The following is an 8,079-nucleotide window of genomic DNA, read 5'->3' as shown; positions in this document are numbered from 1 at the left end:
TGACAGAGATAGGATCTTTTACCATTTCCCTTTTTTTCCTTTTTTGTCTGTAGTCTCTTTTTGTTAATTTGATGTTTGTTTTTCTAAAGGAAGCCTTCTAGGTGGTGTCCAGTCTTGACTGGGAAGTGCTTGGGACCAGCTGTGGAGTGGATGAAGGAGAAGGCTGAGGACGTGGTTTGGGAGCAGCTTTTCTTCCCGTGGCGGATGGCATGAGGTGTGTCCCCGTCTTGTTGGCACGGGTGGGGTAAGAGCTTTTGGGAAATGGCAGCCAGCACAGGAGCATCCTGCTCTGGGCAGCTGCTGGGGAGGTGGATCTGGCCTGGCTGGCTGCAGGCTGGGCACGTGTCCTGCCCTCCTGCTCTGCTGCCAAAGGCAGCAATGATGGGCAGCTTTGGGCCCCGCTCTGAGCACGGCCAGCATGGCCTGGGCACCGCGGGCGGCTGGGACAAGGGCACAGGAGCCTTCAGCTGACGGGCGGTTTCTGGTTTCTGTCCTTGCAGCCGGGCTCTGCGGATGCTGAGGCTGCTCTGGGCTCTGCCAGGGCTCTGCTGGAGCTCAGCACCGGGCCGGGATCAGCCAAAGAAGAAACGGTGTGACCTGCAGCAGACTTGCCGTGAGCATTTCGGCAATGCAGCTCAAGTTTGCAGAGGGCGCATCTCCAAGGGAAAACATGACACCTCCCCAAAATAAACTTGTTTAATACCTTCTGAAATGAAATCAATCTGGGGTGACACCAAATGACATTTTTCAGCTTGCTCAAGCTGTAGCTCAGGCCTTCTCTGAACAGTTCTGTCCCCCACCTGCATTTTCCTTCACAACTGCTCCCTATTTTCCCCCAGTGAGTTCCCAGCTGATTGCAGTCTCCATCACACACAGGGCCCCCCAAGTGCCCGCCCGGACCCCGAATTATCCGACAGAATCCTTTAGTGCCCCGCCAAGGGCCCACGCGGCTCCCCCAAGTGTCCTCCAGACCCTTAAGTTCTCTAGAAATTCCTTCCCCAGCTCCAAAACATCCCCAAATGGGCCCCAGAAACGTCTCCGTGGACCCCAAAGTAGCCCCTTTTACCCTGTCTGAGAAAATGATGAATACGATTACAAAAGGACTAAGAACAGGACTAATTAGCATAAGAAGGGACAAATCAATAGCCAATAGAGGTCAATGAATTAATGACGGGAATTGTGTTACTTATAACAAATGACCAATATTGTCTTAGTTGCTAAACATGTGTACCTTTTTCAATATAAATCTAAAATTAGGTATGTAAAGAACAATAATAACATAAATCTGGAAAATATAATTTTAAAATTAATTACATTTTATTTTTTAACGTATTTTTTTTTATGTTTTGGGATGTCAGTCCTTGGTGGGTGAGGTTAGATATGGTGAGGTTGGGGTGAGGAGCAGGTTGTCCAAACAAGGTCAGCCTGCAAGGGGCTCATTCTTCACCATGCCCAGGCCTCCTAAGGTGACATTCTGAATTAAGATCACTTGGGGAATGCTTCTGTCACTTCTTCAATGAACTGAAATATTAAAAATGTGCCCTTGATTAAAAAAAAAAAATACAAAAAATAAAGAAAAGCACACTTGGAAATCTTCCTCCTTAACAGAACTCCAAACTGACTCCAAGCAGCTGCACAAGCCTTAAGTGATAAGAACGGGCAAGGAGACCAGCTCCTTCTCAATGCCATTACTAAGATCAGCTATGGGAGTGGGGAGCTCGAAGGGCTGCGCCCACCGCCACTGCTCCCAATAAATAACGCAGGGAAGAAGTTATTCCCCACCGCCGCAGGGCAGAGCCAGGCTTTCCACCCTCGCGAAAGTCCCTTGGACAGAACCCCAGGAAAAACACTCATAACTCGTGGTCTAGAGATGCCTGTCTGGTCGAGTGCTGTTTAAGTTATGGGGACGAGGCGAAATCTGGCCCTGATTGCTGTCAGGTTCTCTATGGTTCTGCCGACCCAGAGTGGTTTGTCTTAGCCCTTGGTTTCATGTTGGCTCGTTGTTTTTAGGGTTTTTTTCCGCTCCTTCTGGGCACTGAGGTCCGTGGGAGTCTTCTTCATTTACACACCGGGTGGAGTCACCGGTTGCCGTGCGGGAGCCAGCAGGGCGGGAGCCGGCAGGGCAGGAACAGGTACTCGGCGGGGAAGAATACAGTTCTAAAGGAAGAGACTTTGAGGTAAATAGCATTTACCAGGGAAAGCATTACAATAACAATGGGTATGGGGTAAACAGTATTTAACAAAGCAGACCTTTCAATAGGTACGAGATACTGCGATAAGTAGCCTTTAACGAGAGAAGGCAGGTATGGGGTAAACGGTATTTAACAAAGGAGACCTTTCAATAGGTACAAGATAACAAGGTCACCAGTATTTTAACTGAGAGAAGGCACCTTACAGTAGAAATCTTTAACTGCGTTTAGAAATTTGTATTTTATTTCTTACATTGGAGACATGAAGACAACTGAAGAGAGAGAAAGAGCTCGTGAAGGTATTCTGTATTTTCATGAGCCCCACACTGGATTTGGGGCTGAGTCCAGGACGCTTAGGCATGGAGAGAGGGTTGAAGAAGCTGCTCAAGGAGGCAGAAGCAAAACTCCAAGTCCCTTGGAGCATCCCTGGGCCCCACTGAGGGCAGGGAGTGCCAAAGGCTCCCCAGGGACTGCTGAGAGCAGATCCTTGAGGCCAGGATTGCAGGGAGCCGCAGGCTGTGAGCAGGGAACTGCAATGCTGAGCAAGGCCTGGGCTGGTTGGAGGCAGCAGAAAGGCCAAGCCCTGAGCCCAGGCCTGGCACAGCAGGGCCTGTCCCTCCCGGGTGGCTCGGGGCTGCTTGTGGGGCAGTGGGATGGGAGGGGCAGCGAGGACAAATGGCACAAAGCTGCAAGCCCTGCCAGCCTCCGCAGGGAGGGGCCGGGCAGGAGCAAAGTGCAGCCCCTGAAAGGAAAGTTCCTTCTGTGGGGCCTGCAGAGGCGCTGGCAGAGCCCAGGGGACAAAGGCCTGGGTGCCTGTGGCCCTGCCAGCCCTGCCCAGCCCTTGGCCATGTGTCCTGCAGGCTGTGCCCCCTGTGCGTGCTGCTGCTGTGCCCTGGCCGGCTGCACACGCCCATCTCGCTGTCCCCCCAGCATTTCTCAGCCCAGCATTTCTGTGCCCTCCCTGGGCTCCCTGCACCCAGCGCTGCCGGCTCCTGGCACACAGAGCCAGGCCATGGCCCGGCCTCACGCTGGGACACCTCCTGCACCAAAATTCTGCCCTGGAGGGACTTTTCTTTTTGCTCAGCTCCAGGCTGAACCTTCCAAGCTGCACTTTGGGGAGGTTTCCTTCTCTTCCCACTGCCAAGGAAAGCTGTCTGCTGCTGTTGACAAACAGAGAAGGGCTGGTGGGAGATGTGGTGGTCAGAGGTACAGTGACGATGCAATTTTTGATTTTTTAAATATGATGAAAAAAGGAGGGGAATCAACAAACTTCTACACTGGCCTGACAGAGAGCAGACTTCAGTCTATTCAGGATGCAGATTTGGGGAGTGGCAAATAAGGTACCAATTTTTTTAAGGGAAACGGCCCTTAAAACAAAGGATTCCAAGAAGGATGGACACACTTCAAGAAAGAAATCTGGAAGGGGCAGGAACAGCCTGTCCCTTTGTGCCAAAATATGAGCTAGAAAGGAAAATGACTGCCCTGGCTAAGCATATGGTTTTTGCAGGAACTCAGGGGAAAAAAGTGGGTACATCACCTTTGGACAGACGGGGAGGAAACTCAGGAAATATTAAAGGATGTTGCTAGGTCATGCACAAAGAAAATTAGAGAGGTGAAAGCTCAATTAAGACTTAAGCAGATTGCTTCTGTAAATGGTAATACAAATGATTTTATCAATACATTAATGGCAAAAGGATGGGTAAGGAAAATCTCCATTCCTTATTGGGGGGGGGGATATGGTTACCAAAAACGAGGAAAAGGTTGAGGTACTTAACCCCTTCTTTGCCTCAGTTTTCAACAATCAGTCAGGTTGTCTTTAGGACAAGTGTTCTCCTGAGCTGGTAGACGGGCACAGGGAGCAGAAGAGCCCTCCTGTATTTTAGGAGGAAGCAGCTGCTGACCTGCTGAGCCACTCAGATGCTCACAGGTGTCCCTGGGACCAGACGGGACTGCTCCTAGGGGGATGAGGGAGCTGGTGGATGAGCTCCCCAAGCTGCTCTCCATCATTTCTCATCAGTGCTGGCTCCCCAGGGAGGTCCCAGAGGACTGGAGGTGCCAATGTGAGCCCATCCCCAAGAAGGGCTGGCAGGAGGATCTGGGGAACTCCAGGCCTGTCAGCCTGACCTCGGTGCCCAGCAAGGTTATGGAACAGATCACCTTGAGTGCCATCACACGGCACCCACAGGATGGCCCAGGGATCAGACCCAGCCAGCGTGGATTTCAATATTTGCATTGATGGTCGGGATGAGGGGATTGAGTCCACCATCAGCAAATTTGCAGCTGACACCAAGCTGGGTGTGAGTGTGGATCTGCTGGAGGGTAGGAGGGCTCTGCACAGGGCCCTGGACAGAATGGATCCAGGGCCCAAATCCCACAATGGGAGGTTTAACAAGACCAAGGGCCGGGTCCTGCACTTGGGCCACAACAACCCCTGCAGTGCTACAGGCTGGGGACAGAGCGGCTGGACAGGGCCAGGCAGAAACAGACCTGAGGCGACTGCTGGACAGCAGGCTGGACATGAGGCAGCAGTGTGCCCAGGTGGCCAAGAAGGCCAATGCCACCTGGCCTGGATCAGGAATGGTGTGGCCAGCTGGGGCAGAGCTGCTGTGCCAGCACTGATCTGTCCCCAGTTAGCACACAGACATTGCTGCTGCAGCTGCAAGGGAAGGGAACAAAACAAGGGATCTCCAGTGAAAACTTTTCTGGGAGACTCTTTAGTTCATTTAGAGCCACTGAGTGCACAGCTCCTCACTGACACAGTCTTTGACCACAGAAAATCTGGAGGCAAACAAAACAAGACAGGGCACAAACAATGGCCTTCCTTTGTGAACACCACTGAAAACTCAAAGAAAGAATAAAACCCTGACAACCACACCAACAAGTGGTATCAAAGATGACTTCTGTCACAAGTGATTTGCAGAAATAAGCAAGTGGTTTAATGTTTCTGAAATCGTCTAGTGATCAGTGTCCACACTTCAGCCTTGAGCTCCTGGTTCCTCAGGCTGTAGATGACGGGGTTCAGGGCTGGAGAAACCACCGAGTACAGAACTGACAATGCCAGATCCAGGGATGGGGAGGAGATGGAGGTAGGCAAATGTGCCAGTGCTGAGAAACAGGGAGACCACAGCCAGGTGAGGGAGGCAGGTGGAAAAGGCTTTGTGCCGACCCTGCTCAGAGGAGATCCTCAGCACAGCCCTGAAGATCTGCACATAGGAGAAAACCATGAATACAAAACAACCAGAAGCTACACAGACACTAACAGCAAGAAGCCCAAGTTCCCTGAGCTTGGAATGTGAGCAGGAAAGCTTGAGGATCTGTGGGATTTCACAGAAGAACTGGCCCAGGGCATTGCCATGGCACAGGGGCAGGGAAAATGTATTGGCCGTGTGCAGCAGAGCATTGAGAAAGGCACTGGCCCAGGCAGCTGCTGCCATGTGGGCACAAGCTCTGCTGCCCAGGAGGGTCCCGTAGTGCAGGGGTTTGCAGATGGACACGTAGCGGTCATAGCACATGAGGGTCAGGAGGGAATACTCTGCTGAAATGAAAAATAGAAAAAGAAAGAGCTGAGCAGCACATCCTGCATAGGAGATGGTCCTGGTGTCCCAGAGGGAATTGTGCATGGCTTTGGGGACAGTGGTGCAGATGGAGCCCAGGTCGGTGAGGGCCAGGTTGAGCAGGAAGAAGAACATGGGGCTGTGCAGGTGGTGGCCGCAGGCTACGGCGCTGATGACGAGGCCGTTGCCCAGGAGGGCAGCCAGGGAGATGCCCAGGAAGAGGCAGAAGTGCAGGAGCTGCAGCTGCCGCGTGTCTGCCAATGCCAGCAGGAGGAAGTGGCTGATGGAGCTGCTGTTGGACATTTGCTGTGTCTGGCCATGGGGGCCTGTTCAAGGAGAAAAGATCAGTGACAGGTTAGGAGAAAGTTCTTTCAGTAAAATCAAAGCCTTTTCCCACAGACCATTCTTCTGTATCACACTGACAGCCTTTTGATTTTCTAGCAGATTTTCCTTAAACCCAACTGGGGAGCCCTGGTTGGTGCTGGCTGAGTGGGTCTTCAGGTTCAGGGCAATTACATGCAGGGTTTTTACAATTCAGCCTTGCCGTGCAGACGTGAGAGGGGGACAGGGAACCCGTCCTCGTGTTCCACTTTGAAACCCTTTTGATACAGAAGTCTCTGTCAGCTTGTACTCCCACTGCCAGTGACCAGGAATGGTAAAGTCTGTTTAAATGTTCTAGAGTTTTTTCAACAGCTTTTCTTCATCTCCACTTGACTATTTTTGATGTCAGAAACTCTCAGCATTTCTGCTGCTGTGCTCAGGGAGAGCAGAGCAAGTTCTCTGAGGCAAGGTGGTGCATGGAGAATGAGGGGAGGAGGTCTGTCACCCTGTCTTGTTCCAGGATTCTCTGGGCTTTCACCTGTCCCCTACACAGGATGATCACCCTCCCATGTTTCCTTTAAAAACCATCCTGACACTGCTGAGAGCTGATGGATCCACCACAGTCCACCCAATGTCCATCCTCTTCTCAAGGGCTCAGCCCCACATTTGTACCCAAGGACACACAGGACTCATTCCGCCAACCCAACAGCATTTTCTCCATCACAGAACTTGTGTGTCTCCCCGTGGGGCTTTCAGATAACACAAAGATGCTACAGGGCAGGTTTGCATTGTGGAGGGAAGCTGGAAGCTTGGAAGGAAATCTCAGGGAGACTTTCAAGTGTCCTAATGATGGCACTGGATTAAATGAGATGGAGCTCCTTCCCTGGCTGCACTGACAGCATTGCCCACAGCCGGGCACTGGGGACAGGGTCACCCTGAGCCAGCTGTGCCCCCTCCCAGAGCCTCCCAGTGCCAGGCAGCTGCTCCCAGCCCTGTGCTCTGCAGAGGGAACTGGGCCCGGGGCTGCAGAGCTGCCCCACGGCTCTGCTGCAGCTCTGCCTGCAAAGGAGGGGCTTCATGCCTTGGACCCCCAGCCCTGAGGGCAGAGGCTTGGCTGGGGGACAAGAGGGAGGGGGCTTGTTCCGAGGGAGGGGCTGCACTGGAAAGGATCCTCTGGAGATCTCTCCCTGCCACAGCATTTCTGGGTTTTGTTTTCTCTCATTGCCTGATCTCTCTGCTTCCTGGAGATTTTTCTCCTGGAGGTATTTCCCTGTTCCTGATCTCTCCCTGCCAGCACTCACAGACCCCAAATCTCTGTGCACTCTCCTTGGCCCTACAGAAACCTGCCTGTTTGCAGGGCACTGGCTGGGGGCAGGTTCTGTTTGGAGCTTGGAGAAAGGACAGGTCAGACTAAGCCTGATGGCTCCAGTGAAGGTGATGCTGGTGCTGTCCATGGGCTAAGGAGTGGATGAAAGCACTTTTGGGAACCCATGAATAGCACTGGAGGTATAGTTCAGATGCCTTAGGGACTTTTAAACATGAAGTTGTTTATTATTTATCCCCCCCGTTCACCAGGAGTAAGAAACTGAAAACAATGACTCAGTAAATTTTATCTTTATAAAAATTATTGTCCTGGAAATATTCCTGGAGTGAGCAGAAGCCCTGAGCATGTCCACATGCTTACAGCAGAGATAGTCTGAGTTGTACTTACAGAATCCATAATGGGATGTTCCTGCTTTAGGAGATCATTGCAGGAGCTGCAGCTGCATTGTCCTGCAGGCAGAGGCTTCCAGTGTCAAGGGCTGGAAATGATTCTCGCCCAGTCAGTCCTCAGCATCTTCCCAGCCCTGAGTGATTGAAGCTCTCTGTGCCTGTGTGCTGGGCCCAGGGTGGCTGCAAGCAGTGCCCCAGCCCTGCTGGGCTGTGCACAGGAGCCACTTTGATGGAGAAATGCCTTTTTGAAGCTCATCTTGGTTGCCAGGAGGTGCCTCTGTGTCAGGAGCCCGGCCCAGCTC

The 8,079-nt window shown here is 52.1% G+C and overlaps 1 pseudogene; it reads right to left on the bottom strand.

The window, feature by feature from the left end:
* Window positions 1-5,124: 5,124 nt before the first annotated feature.
* Window positions 5,125-6,046, bottom strand: LOC136303467 (olfactory receptor 14J1-like; annotated as a pseudogene).
* Window positions 6,047-8,079: the final 2,033 nt, after the last annotated feature.

The sequence above is a fragment of the Chamaea fasciata genome, unplaced genomic scaffold (genome assembly GCF_029207755.1).
Source record: "Chamaea fasciata isolate MVZ Bird 193981 ecotype frontalis unplaced genomic scaffold, bChaFas1.0.hap1 SCAF_35, whole genome shotgun sequence".
NCBI classification, from domain to species: domain Eukaryota; kingdom Metazoa; phylum Chordata; class Aves; order Passeriformes; family Sylviidae; genus Chamaea; species Chamaea fasciata.
The sequence above is the reverse complement of the archived record's forward strand: the minus strand, read 5'-3'. Positions and strand labels throughout refer to the sequence as shown.